An 18,970-nucleotide genomic window follows, 5' to 3' on the forward strand; every position below is an offset into this window, starting at 1 on the left:
CGGCGACTTCAGCTTAGGTCGTGATCTCACGGTTCATGGGTTCAAGTCCCACTTCAGGCTCTGATTTTCTGACTTGCCTTTATATTCATACTCTGGATAATTCCATTCCAAAAAGGGTTTTCATAGCCCTCAAGGAAATTATTTTCCATTATACAAAATAATGTTAGCACCTGATGCCTTGATTCCTGCTCAACCACTAGCATACTCTGAAGGAAAGCTGAGGGTTCACTGGATTCTCAGCTAGTTAGGATATAAGGGCACAGAACCCATAATCAGTTGCAAAACAAAAGGAACTAAAGTTTTCTTGCAGCTCAGAAGTTTATTAACTGAGGTTGGACCACTTGGTGTTACTTGCTTGACCTTGCATCTCTGTGTCCTGGTTGTAGTGAGGAAGAGGACTAGCTGCTCTATTGACCACAGGTGATGTCATCCCAGGAACATGGTGAGCCCTCTCTCCTGGTTCCCTGTTGCCATATCTGGGATCCATCACTATCAGACCCCACTTCTGTTTCTTGTGCCTGAGCTGAAGGGATGATATATTGTTTTTTTGTTGTTGTTGGGTTTTGTTTTTGTTTTCGTTTTTTAGGATTTTGGCATAGTAGGGGCTAAATACTTGCTGATTGTGATGCATCAGATTGAAAAATTTCCAGCCTAGTTCTGTCAACTCCCCTTTGATGAGAATAAAGCCTCCAGGAAAGTCTAGCAGAGACTCCTGCATGCCATGAACCAAACATTTGAGAAACAAATGGATTGATTCATTGATCTGTAAGCAAGATAAAACAATGAAAAGAGGAAGATCAAAGAGGTTTCAGAAAAAAATTCACAATGTCCTTGCACTTTTTGCTCACCAAAGATTAAGTTAACTGAGATATTCACTGACCTACCCATTCATCTGGATAAACTGTATAAATGAGAATTATCTACTTCATTTTTGAGGAGGGAATGCTATCAAGCTCCCAAAGACAATGCATGTTCAAAATATGTTGACCTAGCAAATTTCTGGATATTCATAAGATTATATGGTTTTAAGTGAGTTCCTTGTATGCATTGACCTACCAAGAGGATCCCAGATATTGTAGATGAAATTATAAAGGCATGCATTGCAACAGTGCACAAAATTCAGTCCTACACATCCAAATCAGTTGATGTTAAGATGCAAAAGTAGAAGCAAGCTGGCCAAGTTTACTGCTTCCATTGCAGCATGGAATATGTCCTACAGCCTAAGTCAGTATTAGTTCCTTGGAGGTGAGTAGGAGCCCACAATGTAACTTTTAAAACATAGGCTAGAGGAAAGGTCTCCCATCATAGATCTTGGACTATATAGTTAGGAAAATGACCAGGGATGACTTGGTAGGGTTGATGGGACAGTATTTCATACCTGAAAGTTACATATCTTAGCTATGGGTCCACTTTAAAACCATACAATCACTCTTCAAACTGAAAGAGATCTATTTCAACCCTGCATATTATAGATGAGAAAACTAAAGCCAAAAGTCTTTCCCAATGAGCATGCTTTTCTATTTTTAAATAGTTAGCTAACTGGCTTCCAAGGTTATGTTTATCTCTTCATCTTCCACATTCTTTTTTATTTAGTTTATTTATCTTTTTTTTTGAAATAGAAAGATAGAGCATGCAGGAGGAGCAGAGAGAAAGGGAGGAAGAGAGAGAATTCCAAGTAGGCTCCATGCCACCAGCACAGAGCTGGACATGGTGCTTGACCTCACAAACTGTGAGATCATGATCTGAGCTGAAATCAAGAGTCAGACACTTAACCAACTGAGCCACCAAGGTGTCCCTTCATCCTCTACATTCTTGGCACCTCTCCCTATCACTACTATGGGACTCTTACCAATGATGTTATGAACACAGTTCTCCTTGGCAATATTCTGGAGTTAGCCTAAAAGAGATGCCATGTTTTATCTTCTCAGGGCAGTAAGGTCCATGTCTTTGAGGCCTTGATGGATTTCCTGAGACACTTGTTCACTCACACTCAGCATAGCCTCTTGAGGCCTAGATAATGAAGGACAGAAAGCAGAGTGGCCTTGACATAGGGTCAGAGCAGAGTGGCCCTGACCTAGGGTCAAAGCCCAGAAAGCCCCTAATAGAAGACAGGTCCTCAAAGGATAATTCTAAGTCACCACTACTGGTAGACAGCAGGACCCCATGTACAGATTAAAAACCTTCATTGTTATCCTCAAGGGGCCAACTAATTCATACATATAGTATTATATTCATCTTCAAGTAAAACAACATAAATTGGAGAAGGGTTCAGTTCTATAGTTGGATTCACTCAGTATTCTTTAGTCATATAAACGTTATTTAAATCTTGTTTTAAGATTTTCTTAGGTATTTTCCTGGTTGTTCTTTTCATATTTCACCAATTAAATTATAAATATGTTAAGAGACCTGGACTTCTAATTCCTCTTTTTATTTTCATTGTGGTGCTCTGCATGCAGTGATGATCAATCAATATTACTGATCAACTAATATACATACACAAATCCAACATCACCCATTCAAATATCTAATGAATTATTTTTAGAAAACATGATAATGAATCATTTGTAGCAAACTAGCCTCCACACCCTTCTCTTTGGAACTAAGTTTTATTACTCTATTCCAAGACTTGACTTATCAAAAGACACCAACAATCTTTGCCAGTGGTCCCCAAGGTCCTTTGTGTGGTTTTTGATGACAAATAATCAATAATATATTACCAAAAAACACATATTATTTTCAATTCTAAGAAAGATCTGCCTATGAAGCTTACCTAGAGTTAAATTCCTCTGTCATGGCCTTGGTTATGCACTTCAGTTTATCCACAAATTCAGAAAACCTGAGTAAAGCATTACCAGAGAAACTTCTGGCTATTAACAAGACTGAGGCTAGGATAGTTAACTGGTGCAGCTGGGACTCCATCTCCCACAGCCAGATTTTGTCCATCAGCAAAGTCTGTTGAGAGAGGGAAGAGTGGGTTAAGAGAGGAAAGTTCTGGTAGAGATGTTAAATACAAAACAAAAAGGCAAAGCTCTAAAACACATTTGTACCTCAGGGAACTCATAATTATCAGGATCCCGGAGAAGGTTCATATAACTCTGGAATAGCACCCTTGTGGAATTGGGGACATCTGAGTTTTTAGCTACCCAACTTGGAGGTGAACAGGCCAAGCTACAGGAGCTGGAAGATCCATGAGAACTTGGAGATGGTATAATGAGATCTGTTGCTACTTTGGTTAGCCATTTTGTGGTGTAATCAAGGAGATCTATGACATAAAAGTGAATATGTGAGGCTTAAAGACTAAGACTTGGTCAATAAAAATTATTTTGTTGGACTTTCTGTCCTAGTGAAATATTCCTTTTCCCTACCCTTTACCCAGAAAAGAAACTTTCTATTCAAAAATTAGAAAATACTTTATCACTGTAAGAAGGCAAACCCAAAGTCAAATCTCCCTCTCCTGCACTTAAATTTTAAACATACTGGGATGCTTGTCAAGGAGTTCTTGAAATTTAGCTCATTCATACTGGACATAATGTTCCTGCAGGCAGGGTCAAAGGCTCTGGATAGTATAGCTCACCATGTCCATTTTCACCAGGACGAGAACATGGAAGATACTTCTGTCATAAGAAGAAATCAAACATTTACACTATGAAAGGAAATCTAGTGTGGAAGGGTGGAACTCAAGCAAGAAGTTCTAAAATCACAGTATTTTAGAGTTAAAGTGGGCCTTAAAAACAACCATCTAACTTGAGTTTACATATAAAAATACTGCAGTTAGGGACCCAAGACCACAAAGTGATTGTTGTCAGAAGTAAAGACAAATATGTCTTTTGTCCTTTTAGTTACCAGTCTAGAACTCTTTCCAATGTAGCCACTACTTTTTAGAAAGAGTACTCAGTGGAAGGGAAATGATCAAAGCCCTAATAACTAACTATGAGTAGCTGGAGTGATGGTGATTGAATTTCTAACTCATTGGTCACATCACTTTACCGTTCTGAGTCTTGGTTCTCCTAGCTATGAAACGGGGATAATCTTCATTTATGTCCCCTCACAGGGTATAAGTTAAGATACATAGGAGAACACCTGGGAAAGGGCTGTTTGAAATCTCTAGAAGAAAGAATTACTATGCTATGTCTTAGCATCATTTATTAAAAGGAGCCCAAATGATCTAAAGATCACCAAAAAAGACCCCAAGAGACTATCCTTGGAAAACAACAGCCACTAGTCTAGGGAGGAAAATAAGAGATATTAGTCAGTTCATCAGTATAGAAGAGCAAGATAAGGCAGGAGCTACAACACAGTATCCAGCCTAGAGTTTTCTGGCATAGTTGTCTAAGGCAGATTTCAGGGTCACTACATTTAGTTTCTTACCTCAGTAACTGCACAGGATCTGTTATGCTTTCTACTTTCTGCACAGCTTCATCTTGGACTGGTGCACACAGTCAATGGAATGAAATTGTTTAGAAATCCTAACACTCTCCAATGAACAGCCTTCTTAAAACAAAGTCATCACAGCCTATGTCTTTTTGGAGTCTCAAAAACTAGGTCTCTAATTTTCTTGTAGGAGAATATTATTTCTTTCTGTTTAGGGACCAATTATAACACAAGGCTTCACTGGGATCAGTAATAACAATAGTGCAATATTATTTCTTCAGCACAATGAGGTTAAAATATAAATAAAAATAGGAGTATCATAAAAAGAAGTGCAGAATATAAAATATAAAAAAAAATACACACCACCACAAGGTGATTGAAGCACTCCTAATGAGGGATAAAGACATTTTGATTGTTTTACTTGAAAGGTAAAAGATAATAAGCAAAGGAACCATTAAAGATCATTTGAAATTGCTTTCTGACTCAAAAGTATGAGATCTTTGTGGGCAAGGGCTCTTTTATTCACTTATGTGCTTCTGAAACATAGAAAAAGCTCAGTGAAAATCTTTTTAATTGAACAATATACTGTGATATTATAGCAAGATACCAACTTTCAAGCTTCATATCATACAAATAAAATGCTTCTCTAGATGGTCTATTTAAGTAATGGACCATGTTCAGAAAGGCAGTATGCAACTTAGGATATTGGTAGCCATCAACAATCCAAAGATTTGGTCTGCCCAGAAACTTAACATCCACAAATGAGAGGTTGGTTACTCAACTCCTTAAATTCTTTTAAAAGTTCAAGAGCATAAGTGAGGTCAGGGGAGTACTGGATAGCTGCGCTTTCAGATGGTCCCAAAAAGCATTGTACATTGTCTCCATGAATCTGCCTTCCAAACTATAAGAAGTTTAAATGAGCAAATTGCTCTCTACCCAGAGAACTGATACAGGATCATAATGTCCTAAATCCCAAACAGCACTTTTAATATCATTAAAGATCATTAAATTGACAGGCCAAGAGCTATATGTAGATGGGCAGAGTTGAATAAACTGAGTTTAGTATCAGATGCAAAGATGTTAACCAAATCATCTCAGAAGGGACCTCAGGGATCCAGAGAAGCTCTCCTGCAGTAGAAAGAACCATGAACTAGGGGTTGAGCCCTTGAGTTCTAGTCCTGGTTCTGCATCTAACCTAAATGTATACCTTAGTTTCTGTGTCCATATAATTATACTTTACACTAGATATTCTTTTTATTTCAGTTTTGAAACCCAAGAAAAAATTTCCTTCTTGATAAAACTTGAAAGTCTTAGGTACACCTCAAACTCAGCAAGCTGAAAATTCAACTCATTATCTCCCCCGTTCAGCCCTGTTCCTTATTCATGAAAACCAGAGAGTTTAGCTCTTTTCATCTTAAAAATATAATAATAATGCATGTTTTTTTAAAAAAATACAAGAAATACAAAAACAAGTGGGTAAAAATGTCAAAGTTCATCCCCCAACACAACAATCCCACTTGTGAGATGTCACCAACACATAACTCTGGTGTGTACTGGATTCCTTCTAAATTACTTTCCCCTCATCTATTTATCTACTGGGTCACAAAATTCCAGAGATTTTGTTTCCTAAATATCTCTGTAATCCATCCCCATCTACTATAAATTCCTACCTGGACTATTTCAATAAGTCTATTAAATGGTCCTCCTGCCCCCAACAAAGTCTTACACACACCATGCCACATATTCATGCTAAAATAAATGATTTTTTTTAAGATACAAATGTGATCATGATGGCATGTTCATTTAAAGTTCTTGAGGGTTGGGAGATGGCAGCATAGGAGGATGCTGGGCTCACCACGCGTCCTGCTAATCACCTAGATTCCACCTACACCTGCCTAAATAACCCAGAAAACCACCAGAGGATTAGCAGAACGGAGTCTCCAGAGCCAAGCACAGAAGAGAGGCCCACGGAAGAGGGTAGGAAGGGCGGCGAGGCGGTGCGCTCTCCATGAACTGGCAGGAGGGAGCCGGGGCGGAGGGGCAGCCTGCCGGCCAAGCAGAGACCCCGAGTCTGGCTGGCAAAAGCGGAGGGGCCGGACAGAGTGTGTTCCGACAGCAAGCTCGATTTAGCGACTTAGCGTCTGGGAGGTCATAAGTTAACAGCTCTGCTCAGAAAGCGGGAAGGCTGGAGGACAAAGGGAGGGAGAGCTGCTGAACCCCCAGATGACAGAGCTCAGTTTGGTGGGGAACAAAGGCGCTCGCCAGTGCCATCTCCCTCGCCCATCCCCCAGCCAAAATCCCAAAGGGAACCGGTACCTCCCAGGGAACTTGCTTGCTCCGCGCAAACACCCAACTCTGTGCTTCTGCAGGACCAAACCTCCAGCAGCGGATCTGACTCCCTCCCGCTGCCACAGGGCCCCTCCTGAAGTGGATCTCCTAAGAAGTGAGCTAAGCCTGCCCCTCCTGCTCCTGTGCACCTTGCCTACCCACACCAGCTAATACGCCAGATACCCAGCACCACAAGCCTGGCAGTGTGCAAGTAGCCCAGATGGGCCACACCACCCCACAGTGAATCCCGCCCCTAGGAGAGGGGAAGAGAAGGCACACACCAGTCTGACTGTGGCCCCAGCAGTAGGCTGGGGGCAGACATCAGGTCTGACTCCGGCCCCGCCCACCAACTCCAGTTATACACCACAGCACAAGGGAAGTGCCCTGCAAGTCCTCACCACTCCAGGGACTATCCAAAATGACCAAACGGAAGAATTCCCCTCAGAAGAATCTCCAGGAAATAACAACAGCTAATGAACTGATCAAAAAGAACTTAAACAATATAACAGAAAGTGAATTTAGAATAATAGTCATAAAATTAATCGCTGGGCTTGAAAACAGTATAGAGGACAGCAGAGAATCTCTTGCTACAGAGATCAAGGGACTAAGGAACAGTCACGAGGAGCTGAAAAACGCTTTAAATAAAATGCAAAACAAAATGGAAATGACGACAGCTCGGATTGAAGAGGCAGAGGAGAGAATAGGTGAACTAGAAGATAAAGTTATGGAAAAAGAGGAAGCTGAGAAAAAGAGAGATAAAAAAATCCAGGAGTATGAGGGGAAAATTAGAGAACTAAGTGATACACTAAAAAGAAATAATGTACAGATAATTGGTATCCCAGAGGAGGAAGAGAGAGGGAAAGGTGCTGAAGGGGTACTTGAAGAAATAATAGCTGAGAACTTCCCTGAACTGGGGAAGGAAAAAGGCATTGAAATCCAAGAGGCACAGAGAACTCCCTTCAGACATAACTTGAATTGATCTTCTGCACGACATATCATAGTGAAACTGGCAAAATACAAGGATAAAGAGAAAATTCTGAAAGAATTTAGGAAGAAACGTGCCCTCACATATAAAGGGAGACCTATAAGACTCATGACTGATCTCTCTTTTGAAACTTGGCAGGCCAGAAAGGATTGGCACGAGATCTTCAGTGTGCTAAACAGAAAAAATATGCAGCCGGGAATCCTTTATCCAGCAAGTCTGTCATTTAGAATAGAAGGAGAGATAAAGGTCTTCCCAAACAAACAAAAACTGAAGGAATTTGTCACCACTAAACCAGCCCTACAAGAGATCCTAAGGGGGATCCTGTGAGACAAAGTACCAGAGACATGGCTACAAGCATAAAACATAGAGACATCACAATGACTCTAAACCCGTATCTTTCTATAATAACACTGAATGTAAATGGATTAAATGCGCCAACCAAAAAACATAGGGTATCAGAATGGATAAAACAACAAGACCCATCTATTAGCTGTCTACAAGAGACTCATTTTAGATCTGAAGACACCTTTAGATTGAGAGTGAGGGGATAGAGAACTATTTATCATGCTACTTGAAGCCAAAAGAAAGCTGGAGTAGCCATACTTATATCAGACAAACTAGACTTTAAATTAAAGGCTGTAGCAAGAGATGAAGAAGGGCATTATATAATAATTACAGGGTCTATCCATCAGGAAGAGCTAACAATTATAAATGTCTATGCGCCGAATACCGGAGCCCCCAGATATATAAAACAATTACTCATAAACATAAGCAACCTTATTGATAAGAATGTGGTAATTGCAGGGGACTTTAACATTCCACTTACAGAAATGGATAGATCATCTAGACACACGGTCAATAAAGAAACAAGAGCCCTGAATGATACATTGGATCAGATGGACATGACAGATATATTTAGAAGTCTGCATCCCAAAGCAACAGAATATACTTTCTTCTCGAGTGCACACGGAACATTCTCCAAGATAGATCACCTACTGGGTCACAAAACAGCCCTTCATAAGTTTACAAGAATTGAAATTATACCATGCATACTTTCAGACCACAATGCTATGAAGCTTGAAATCAACCACAGGAAAAAGTCTGGAAAACCTCCAAAAGCATGGAGGTTAAAGAACACCCTACTAAAGAATGAGTGGGTCAACCAGGCAATTAGAGAAGAAATTAAAAAATATATGGAAACAAACGAAAATGAAAATACAACAATCCAGATGCTTTGGGATGCAGCGAAGGCAATCGTGACAGGAAAATACATCGCAATCCAGGCCTATCTCAAGAAAGAAGAAAAATCTGGGGCGCCTGGGTGGCGCAGTCGGTTAAGCGTCCGACTTCAGCCAGGTCACGATCTCGCGGTCCGTGAGTTCGAGCCCCGCGTCAGGCTCTGGGCTGATGGCTCGGAGCCTGGAGCCTGTTTCCGATTCTGTGTCTCCCTCTCTCTCTGCCCCTCCCCCGTTCATGCTCTGTCTCTCTCTGTCCCAAAAATAAATTAAAAACGTTGAAAAAAAAAAAATTAAAAAAAAAAAAAAAAAAAGAAAGAAGAAAAATCCCAAATACAAAATCTAACAGCACACTTAAAGGAAATAGAAGCAGAACAGCAAAGGCAGACTAAACCCAGCAGAAGAAGAGAAATAATAAAGATCAGAGCAGAAATAAACAATATAGAATCTAAAAAAACTGTAGAGCAGATCAACAAAACCAAGAGTTGGTTTTTTGAAAAAATAAACAAAATTGACAAACCTCTAGCCAGGCTTCTCAAAAAGAAAAGGGAGATGACCCAAATAGATAAAATCATGAATGAAAATGGAATTATTACAACCAATCCCTCAGAGATGCAAACAATTATCAGGGAATACTATGAAAAATTATATGCCAACAAATTGGACAACCTAGAAAAATGGACAAATTCCTAAACACCCACACTCTTCCAAAATTCAATCAGGAGGAAATAGAAAGCTTGAACATACCATAACCAGCGAAGAAATTGAATCGGTTATCAAAAATCTCCCAACGAATAAGAGTCCAGGACCAGATGGCTTCCCAGGGGAGTTCTACCAGACGTTTAAAGCAGAGATAATACCGATCCTTCTCAAGCTATTCCAAGAAATAGAAAGGGAAGGAAAACTTCCAGACTCATTCTATGAAGCCAGTATTACTTCGATTCCTAAACCAGAGACCCAGTAAAAAAAGAGAACTACAGGCCAATATCCCTGATGAATATGGATGCAAAAATTCTCGATAGGATACTAGCAAACCGAATTCAACAGCATATAAAAAGAATTATTCACCATGATCAAGTGGGATTCATTCCTGGAATGCAGGGCTTGTTCAACATTCACAAATCAATCAACGTGATATATCACATTAATAAAAAAAAAAAAGAGAAGAACCACATGATCCTGTCAATCGATGCAGAAAAGGCCTTTGACAAAATCCAGCACCCTTTCTTAATAAAAACCCTTGAGAAAGTCGGGATAGAAGGAACATACTTACACATCATAAAAGCCATTTATGAAAAGCCCACAGCTAACATCATCCTCAATATGGAAAAACTGAGAGCTTTTTCCCTGAGATCAGGAACATGACAGGGATGCCCATTCTCACCACTGTTGTTTAACATAGTGTTGGAAGTTCTAGCATCAGCAATCAGACAACAAAAGGAAATCAAAGGCATCCAAATTGGCAAAATTGAAGTCAAGCTTTCGCTTTTTGCAAATGACATGATATTATACATGGAAAATCCGATAGACTCCACCAAAAGTCTGCTAGAACTGATACATGAATTCAGCAAAGTCGCAGGATACAAAATCAATGTACAGAAATCAGTTGCATTCTTATACACTAACAATGAAGCAACAGAAAGACAAATAAAGAAACTGATCCCATTCACAATTGCACCAAGAAGCATAAAATACCTAGGAATAAATCTAACCAAAGATGTAAAAGATCTGTATGCTGAAAACTATAGAAAGCCTCTGAAGGAAATTGAAGAAGCTATAAAGAAATGGAAAGACATTCCCTGCTCATGGATTGGAAGAATAAATATTGTCAAAATGTCAATACTACCCAAAGCTATCTACACATTGAATGCAATCCCAATCAAAATTGCACCAGCATTCTTCTCAAAACTAGAACAAGCCATCCTAAAATTCATATGGAACCACAAAAGGCCCCGAATACCCAAAGTAATTTTGAAGAAGAAAACCAAAGTAGGAGGCATCACAATCCCAGAATTAGCCTCTACTACAAAGCTGTCATCATCAAGACAGCATGGTATTGGCACAAAAACAGACACATAGACCAATGGAATAGAATAGAAACCCCAGAACTAGACCCACAAAAGTATGGCCAACTCATCTTTGACAAAGCAGGAAAGAATATCCAATGGAAAAAGACAGTCTCTTTGACAAATGGTGCTGGGAGAACTGGACAGCAACATGCAGAAGGTTGAAACTAGACCACTTTCTCACACCATTCACAAAAATAAATTCAAAATGGATAAAGGACCTGAATGTGAGACAGGAAACCATCAAAACCCTAGAGGAGAAAACAGGAAAAGACCTCTCTGACCTCAGCCGTAGCAATCTCTTACTCGACACATCCCCAAAGGTAAGGGAATTAAAAGCAAAAATGAATTACTGGGACCTTATGAAGATAAAAAGCTTCTGCACAGCAAAGGAAACAACCAACAAAACTAAAAGGCAACCAACGGAATGGGAAAAGATATTTGCAAATGACATATCGGACAAAGGGCTAGTATCCAAAATCTATACAGAGCTCACCAAACTCCACACCCGAAAAACAAATAACCCAGTGAAGAAATGGGCAGAAAACATGAATAGACACTTCTCTAAAGAAGACATCCGGATGGCCAACAGGCACATGAAAAGATGTTCAACGTCGCTCCTTATCAGGGAAATACAAATCAAAACCACACTCAGATATCACCTCACGCCAGTCAGTGTGGCCAAAATGAACAAATCAGGAGACTATAGATGCTGGAGAGGATGTGGAGAAATGGGAACCCTCTTGCACTCTTGTTGGGAATGCAAACTGGTGCAGCCGCTCTGGAAAGCAGTGTGGAGTTTCCTCAGATAATTAAAAATAGACCTACCCTATGACCCAGCAATAGCACTGCTAGGAATTTATCCAAGGGATACAGGAGTACTGATGCATAGGGGCACTTGTACCCCAATGTTTATAGCAGCACTCTCAACAATAGCCTAATTATGGAAAGAGCCTAAATGTCCATCAACTGATGAATGGATAAAGAAATTGTGGCTTATATACACAATGGAATACTACGTGGCAATGAGAAAAAATGAAATATGGCCTTTTGTAGCAACGTGGATGGAACTGGAGAGTGTGATGCTAAGTGAAATAAGCCATACAGAGAAAGACAGATACTATATGGTTTCACTCTTATGTGGATCCTGAGAAACTTAACAGAAACCCATGGGGGAGGGGAAGAAAAAAAATAAAGAGGTTAGAGTGGGAGAGAGCCAAAGCATAAGAGACTGTTAAAAACTGAGAACAAACTGATGGTTGATGGGGGGTGGGAGGGAGGGGAGGGTGGGTGATGGGTATTGAGGAGGGCACCTTTTGGGATGATCACTGGGTGTTGTAATGAAACCAATTTTACAATAAATTTCATATATTAAAAAAAAAGAGTCTGTTTTATGGTTTGACTCTCTTTTTCCCCTATGTTCACCTGTTTTGTTTCTTAGATTCCACATATGAGTGAAATCATATGGCATTTGTATTTCTCTGACTTATTTCACTTAGTATAATACTCTTTATCTCCATCCATATCTTTGCAAATGGCAGGATTTCATTATTTTTTATGGCTGAGTAATATTCCATTGTATATATATACACACCACATCTTCTTTATCCATTTATCAGGAGATGGACATTTGGGCTCTTTCCATAATTTCGCTATTTTTGGTAATGCTGCTATAAACATCAGGAATAAATTCAATGAAAGACCTAAATTTAAGATAGCAGCCTATCAAATTCTTAGAGAAGAACACAGGCAGTAACCTCTTTGACATTGGCCTTAGCAACTTCTTACTGGATATGTCTCCTGAGGCAAGAGAAACAAAAGCAAAAATAGACTATTGGGACTTCATCACAATAAAAAAAAACAAAAACAAAAACAAAAAACTTCTGCACAATGAAGGAAACAATCAACAAAGCTAAAAGGCAACCTACAGAATGGGGCAAGATATTTATAAATGACACTATCTGATAAAACGTTAGTATCCAAAATATATAAACAACTTATAAAACTCAACACCCAAAAATAAGTAATCCAATTAATAATGGGCAGAAGACATAAACAGACAGTTTTCCAAAGAAGACATCCAGATAGCCAACAGACACCTGAAAAGATGCTTAACATCACTGATTGTCAGGGAAAAAGAAATCAAAACTACAATGAGATATCACCTGACACCTCAGAAGGGCTAAAATCAACAACATAAGAAACAACAGGTGTTGGTGAGGATACGGAGAAAAAGGAACCCTCTTGCACTGTTGGTGGGAATGCCAACTGGTGCAGCCACTGTGGAAAACAGTATGGAGGTTGCTCAAAAAGTTAAAAATAGAACTACCTTAGGATCCAGTAATTGCACTACTAGGTATTTACCCAAAGAACACAAGAACATGAATTTAAAAGGACATATTCACCTGTATGTTTATATCAGCATCATTTACAATAGCTCAAATATGAAAGCAGCCTAAGTGTCCATCAATAGATGGATAAAGAGGATCAAGCAAAATAAGTCAGCCAGTGAAAGACGAATACCATATGATTTTACTCATGTGCAAATTAAGAAACAAAACAAATTAGCACAGGGGGAAAAAAGAGAGAGGCGAATAAAGAAAGATTCTTAGGGCACCTGGGTGGCTCAGTTGGTTTAACATATGACTCTTGATTTCAGCTCAGGTACTGATCTCATGGTTTGTAGGATTGAGCTCTGTGTTGGGCTCATGCTGATAGTACAGAGTCTGCTTGGGATTCTCTTTCTCCCTCTCCCTCTGCCCCTCCCCCACTTGCTCACGTGCTTTCTCTCTCTCTCTCTCTCTCTCTCTTTCTCTCTCAAAATAAATAAATAAACTTTTTAAAAAATAAACATATTTTTAATTATAGAGAACTGATATTTACCACAGGGGACGTGGGTGGGGGAATGATTAAGTAGGTGATGGAGATTAAGGAATGCATTTGTTGTAATGAGCACTGGGTGTTGTATAGAAATGCTGAATCACTAAATTGTACACCTGATAATAATATTGCACTGTGTGTTAACTAGCTGAAATTTAAATAACAATTTTAAGAAAAAACACTACCAAAAAAGAAAACTACATGCTAGTTTCTCTGATGAACGTGGATGCAAAAATCCTGAACAAAATATTAGCAAACCAAATCCAACAATACTTTTAAAATATATGCAATACAATCATGTGGGATTTACTCCTGGCATGCAATGATACAATGTTTGCAAATCAGTCAACTTGATACATCACATTAACAAGGGAAAGGATAAAAACAATATCACCTTTTTAATGGATTCAGAAAAGCATTTGACAAAGCACAACATCTACTCATGATAAAAACTGTCCAAAAAGTAGGTTTGGTGGGGGGCGCCTGGGTGGCTCACTGGGTTAAGAATCCAAGTCTTGATATCCGCTCAGGTATCCGCTCATGGTCCATGAGATCGAGCCCCTCATTGGACTTGGTGCTGACAGTGTGGAGCCTGCTTGAGATTCTCTGACTCTCCCTCTCTCTCCCTCTGCCCCACCCCCGCTTGCTCTCTGTCTCAAAATAAATAAATAAACATTGTGGGTTTTTTTTAAACTAGGTTTGGTGGAAACATAACTCAACCTAATAAAGGCCATATATAAAAAACCCACAGTAACATCATACTCAATGGTGAAAAACTCAGAAATTTTCCCCTAAGAACAGGAACAAGACAAGGATATCCACTCTCACCACTTTTATTCAACATAGTACTGGAAGTCCTAGTTACAGCAAGTAGACAATAAAAAGAAATAAAAGACATCCAAATTAGTTAGGAAGAAATAAAACGTTCACTATTTGTAGATGGCATAATACTATATATATATATATATATACCCTAAATATTCCACCAAAAAAACTATTAGAACTGATAAACGAATTTAGTAAAGTTGAAGGATACAAAGATCAATATACAGGAATGTCGCGACCGGCGCGACAAACACCGAGGTCAGGGTCCTGAGGGTAGGGGAATGCAAGAAAAAAGAGAGAGAAGAAAGTTTGGGAACAGGAGGGTCTCCTGGGCTGATGGCCCAAGTGACGGCTTTATTGTTGCTGTACACAATCTTTTATATCCAGACTCTTATGGGTCAGGCCATTCTAAGAATAAACAGGTTTCACATAATCGCTGCCAACCAAAACATTTAGTTCTGTGTTTCTTGTGCATTTTCTAGATGGGTCACAACAAGACCTTGTTGATAAAATTGCTAGCAAAACACAATTCCCATGTTTGTTTCTATCTGACTCGGGGTAGAAAAAGGGAGGTAGCATTACTGCCAACACCTGCAGACCACAGGCTTCAGGAATTAACTTTCTCAGCCTTGACAAGGCTTTCGTATGCCCTTGAAAGTGGGGGAATGGGAGGGAGAACCACCGGGTTGGCTGAGTCAACAGGGAACATTGCTCGACCAGGTCTCAGCCTGGCACCGGGCCCTGGCCCCCCACACAGGAATCTGTTGCATTTCCATACTCTAATAATGAAGTAACAGAAAGAAATTAAGAAAACAATCCCATTTACAATTGCACCTAAAAGAATAAAATGGCTAGGAATAAACTTAAAGAAGGGAGTGAAAGACCTGTACTCTGAGGATTATAAAACACTGATGAAAGAAATTGAAGATGACACAAACAAATGGAAAGATATTCTATGTTCATAGATTGGAGGAACAAATATTGTTAAAATGTTCATACTTTCCAAAGCAATCTACAGATTCAACGCAATCCTTATCATAATACCAACACCATTTTTCACAAACTAGAACAATCTTAAAATTTGTATGGAACCACAAAAGACTTCTTGAGAAAGAACAAAATGGGAGGTATCACAATCCAAGGTATACTAAAAGCTATAATAATCAAAATATAATGGTATTCACACAAAAATAGACACATAGATCAGTAGAACAGAATAGAGAGCCCAGAAATAAACCTACACTTTTATGATAAATTAATCCATACAAAAAAGACAAGAATATACAATGGGAAAAAGATAGTCTCTTCAACAAATGGTGCTGTGAAAACTGGACAGCCACATGTAAAAGAATGAAACTGGATCACTTTCTTACACCACACACAAAAAGTCTAAATGGATTACAGGCCTAACAGTGAGACCTACAATTTCTAAAATAAAACATAGGCAGTAATCTTTTTGACACAGAAACATTTTTCCTGATATATCTCCCTTGGCCAAAGTAAACAAATGAAAGTTAAACTATTGGGACTACACCAAAATTAAAACTTGTGAACAATGAGGGAAACCATCAATAAAAGAAAAAGACAACTCACCTAATGGGAGAAGATATTTGCAAATGATGTATCTGCTAAAGGGTTAATATCCCAACTATATAAAGAACTTATACAACTCAATACCCCAAAAATAAATAACCCAATTAAAAAATGGACAGAAGACATGCATAGACATTTCTCCAAAAAAGACATCCAGATGGCCAACAGACACATGAAAAGATGCTCAACATCACTGATCATCAGAGAAATGCAAATCAAAACCACAATGAGTATCACTTCACATCTGTCAGAATGGCTAAACCAAAAACACAAGAAACAGCAAGTGTTGGCTAGGATGTGGAAGAAAAGGAACACTCATGCACTGTTGGTGGGAATGCAAAGTGGTGCAGCCACTGTGGAAGAAAGTATGGAGGTTCCTCAAAAAACCAAAAATAGAATTTCCCTATAATCCAATAATTCCACTACTAAGTATTTACCCAAGAGTATGAAAGCACTAATTCAAAAAGATATATGCACCTCTATGTTTATTGAAAAATGATTTACAATAGCCAAATTGTGGGAGCAATGTAAGTGCCTATCAATAAATGAATGGAGAACGAAGATGTGGTATATATACATAATGAAATATTACTCAGCCATAAAAAGAAAAAATCTTGCTATTTGCAACAACATGAATGGATCTAGAGGGCATAATGCTAAGTGAAATAAGTCAATCAGAGAAAAAAATACCATCCAATTTCACTGATATGTGGAATTTAAGAAACCAAAGGACAAATGGAAAAAAATAGAGAGACAAACTAAGAAACAGACCCAACTATAGAGAACAAACTGATGGTTACCAGAGGGAGGTGCATGGGGGGATGGGTGAAATAGGTGAAGAGGATTAAGAGTACACTTACCATGATGAGCACTGAGTAATGTATACAATTGGTGGATCAGTATATTGAAACTAATATAACATTGTATATTAACCATACAGAATTAAAATCTTAAAAAACAGTCTCTTAAATATAGAGAATAAAACGGTGGTTGCCAGAGGGTAGGTGGGGAGGGGGATGAGTGAAACAGTTGAAGGGGATTACAAGTAGATTTATCTGTCTGTCTCTGTCTCAAAAATAAATAAACATTGAAAAAAGTTGTTGAGGCACTGGGTGGCTCAGTCGCTTAAGCGTCCAAATTCGTTCAGGTCATGATCTCATGGCTTGTGGGTTCGAGCCCCGCATCGGGCTCTGGGCTGACAGCTTAGAGCCTGGAGCCTGCTTCGGATTCTGTGTCTCCCTCTCTCTCTCTGCCCCTCCCCCACTCATGCTCTGTCTCTCTCTATCAAAAATAAATAAACATTTAAAAAAATTTTTAAATTGTTGAAGAGTAGACTTATCATGATGAGCACTGAATAATATATAGAATTATCGAATCACTGCATTGTACACTGGAAGCTAATATACACTGTATGTTAATTATTCTGGATTTTATAAATAAGTAAATATGTAATCTATTTCCAAAGACTCTCAAGGATTGTCAAACACAAGTTATTATGCTTTGTTGGCCTCTTTCTCTACAGCCAAAATGTCTTTCAATTTTACCTGTTGGTAAAGTTCCTAGGTCCTATATGTAAATATTCAAAGGGGAAAAAAAACAACAAAAATAATAATCCAAAAGAGGAGTAGTGAAAGGATGAGGAAGGAAAAAATGCAAGGTTGCAAGAGACTTCTATGCTCCTTAAAGACACTTAAGCCACAGGCAGTCTATTCCTTTAATGTAACTGCTATCAAGCACTACCCAAGGATGTGATGGTAGAATTCTAGACGTACCAGGAGAATGGTCATCTAAACAGAAACTCTTGTTTTCCTGGCTCTTCCCTGGCGTTTTAGGCTTATAAGCCCCACTCTCTGCTTCACGGGGATCATTTTGTAGCACAGTTTCTTCAATCTTGGGCATCTTGATGTTATCTGGAATGAGGAAGACAAGAAGAGGTAAGCTGTTGGTAGTATAAGATCTGGCTCTGACCAGGGATGAGGGAGAGGAGGGCTCTTCAGCTGCCATTGTGTGCCTTGATGACAGAACCTACTTCTCCCAGTTAAGGTGGTTAGGAACAAAGGCTTCAAGAGCCTCTTATTGCAATAGATAAGGTCCTCAAACAGCCTTGGAGGAAGGAGAACTTGAGATTAGTAGGACTGCCTTTCCTTAAATCAAAGCAGTTAAGTATAAGGCAAGCAAAAGAGGAAATCAAGACCCAGAGATGGACAATGACTTGCCAAAAAGCACTGCACAGAAAGAGTGGAGCTAGGAGAGGAAACTTCCTCAACTCTGACTGCCTTTTATTAGTCCAGGAATGAGCCCCTTCCTCCTTAAATTTTACCCCAGACCCGCCTTTGACTATGAAGAGAGTAGTGGCTAGACTCATGCAGCAAGAGACCCCCTTGGGGACCCTGGTACATCACCTCCTCCCAGCCCTCGACCTGCTGCCCCTAGGCAGCTGCTTCTGTTAATGAAGCCCTTCTGCCTCATCAGTCTGGTCCTGGAGCATACCTTGGTAGGGCAGGAGGGGAGATTAGCAGGAAGGGACTGAGTGGAACCATGGAAATGATGAGACCTACCTGGAGCACACCCCTGCCAAAGATGCCAGGTAGAAGGGTCCAAAGCCTAAAAACAAAGGGTAACCAGTATCACAGGTAGCAAGAAGGGTTTTGTGCCCCGGGTACTATGGAACCAAGAGACCAGGAAAG

General features: G+C 39.4%; 1 pseudogene; it reads right to left on the minus strand.

Annotated features, from left to right (window-relative positions):
* Window positions 1-407: 407 nt before the first annotated feature.
* Window positions 408-18,287, minus strand: LOC102966958 (annotated as a pseudogene).
* Window positions 18,288-18,970: the final 683 nt, after the last annotated feature.

This window comes from Panthera tigris, chromosome X, assembly GCF_018350195.1.
Source record: "Panthera tigris isolate Pti1 chromosome X, P.tigris_Pti1_mat1.1, whole genome shotgun sequence".
Taxonomy (NCBI): domain Eukaryota; kingdom Metazoa; phylum Chordata; class Mammalia; order Carnivora; family Felidae; genus Panthera; species Panthera tigris.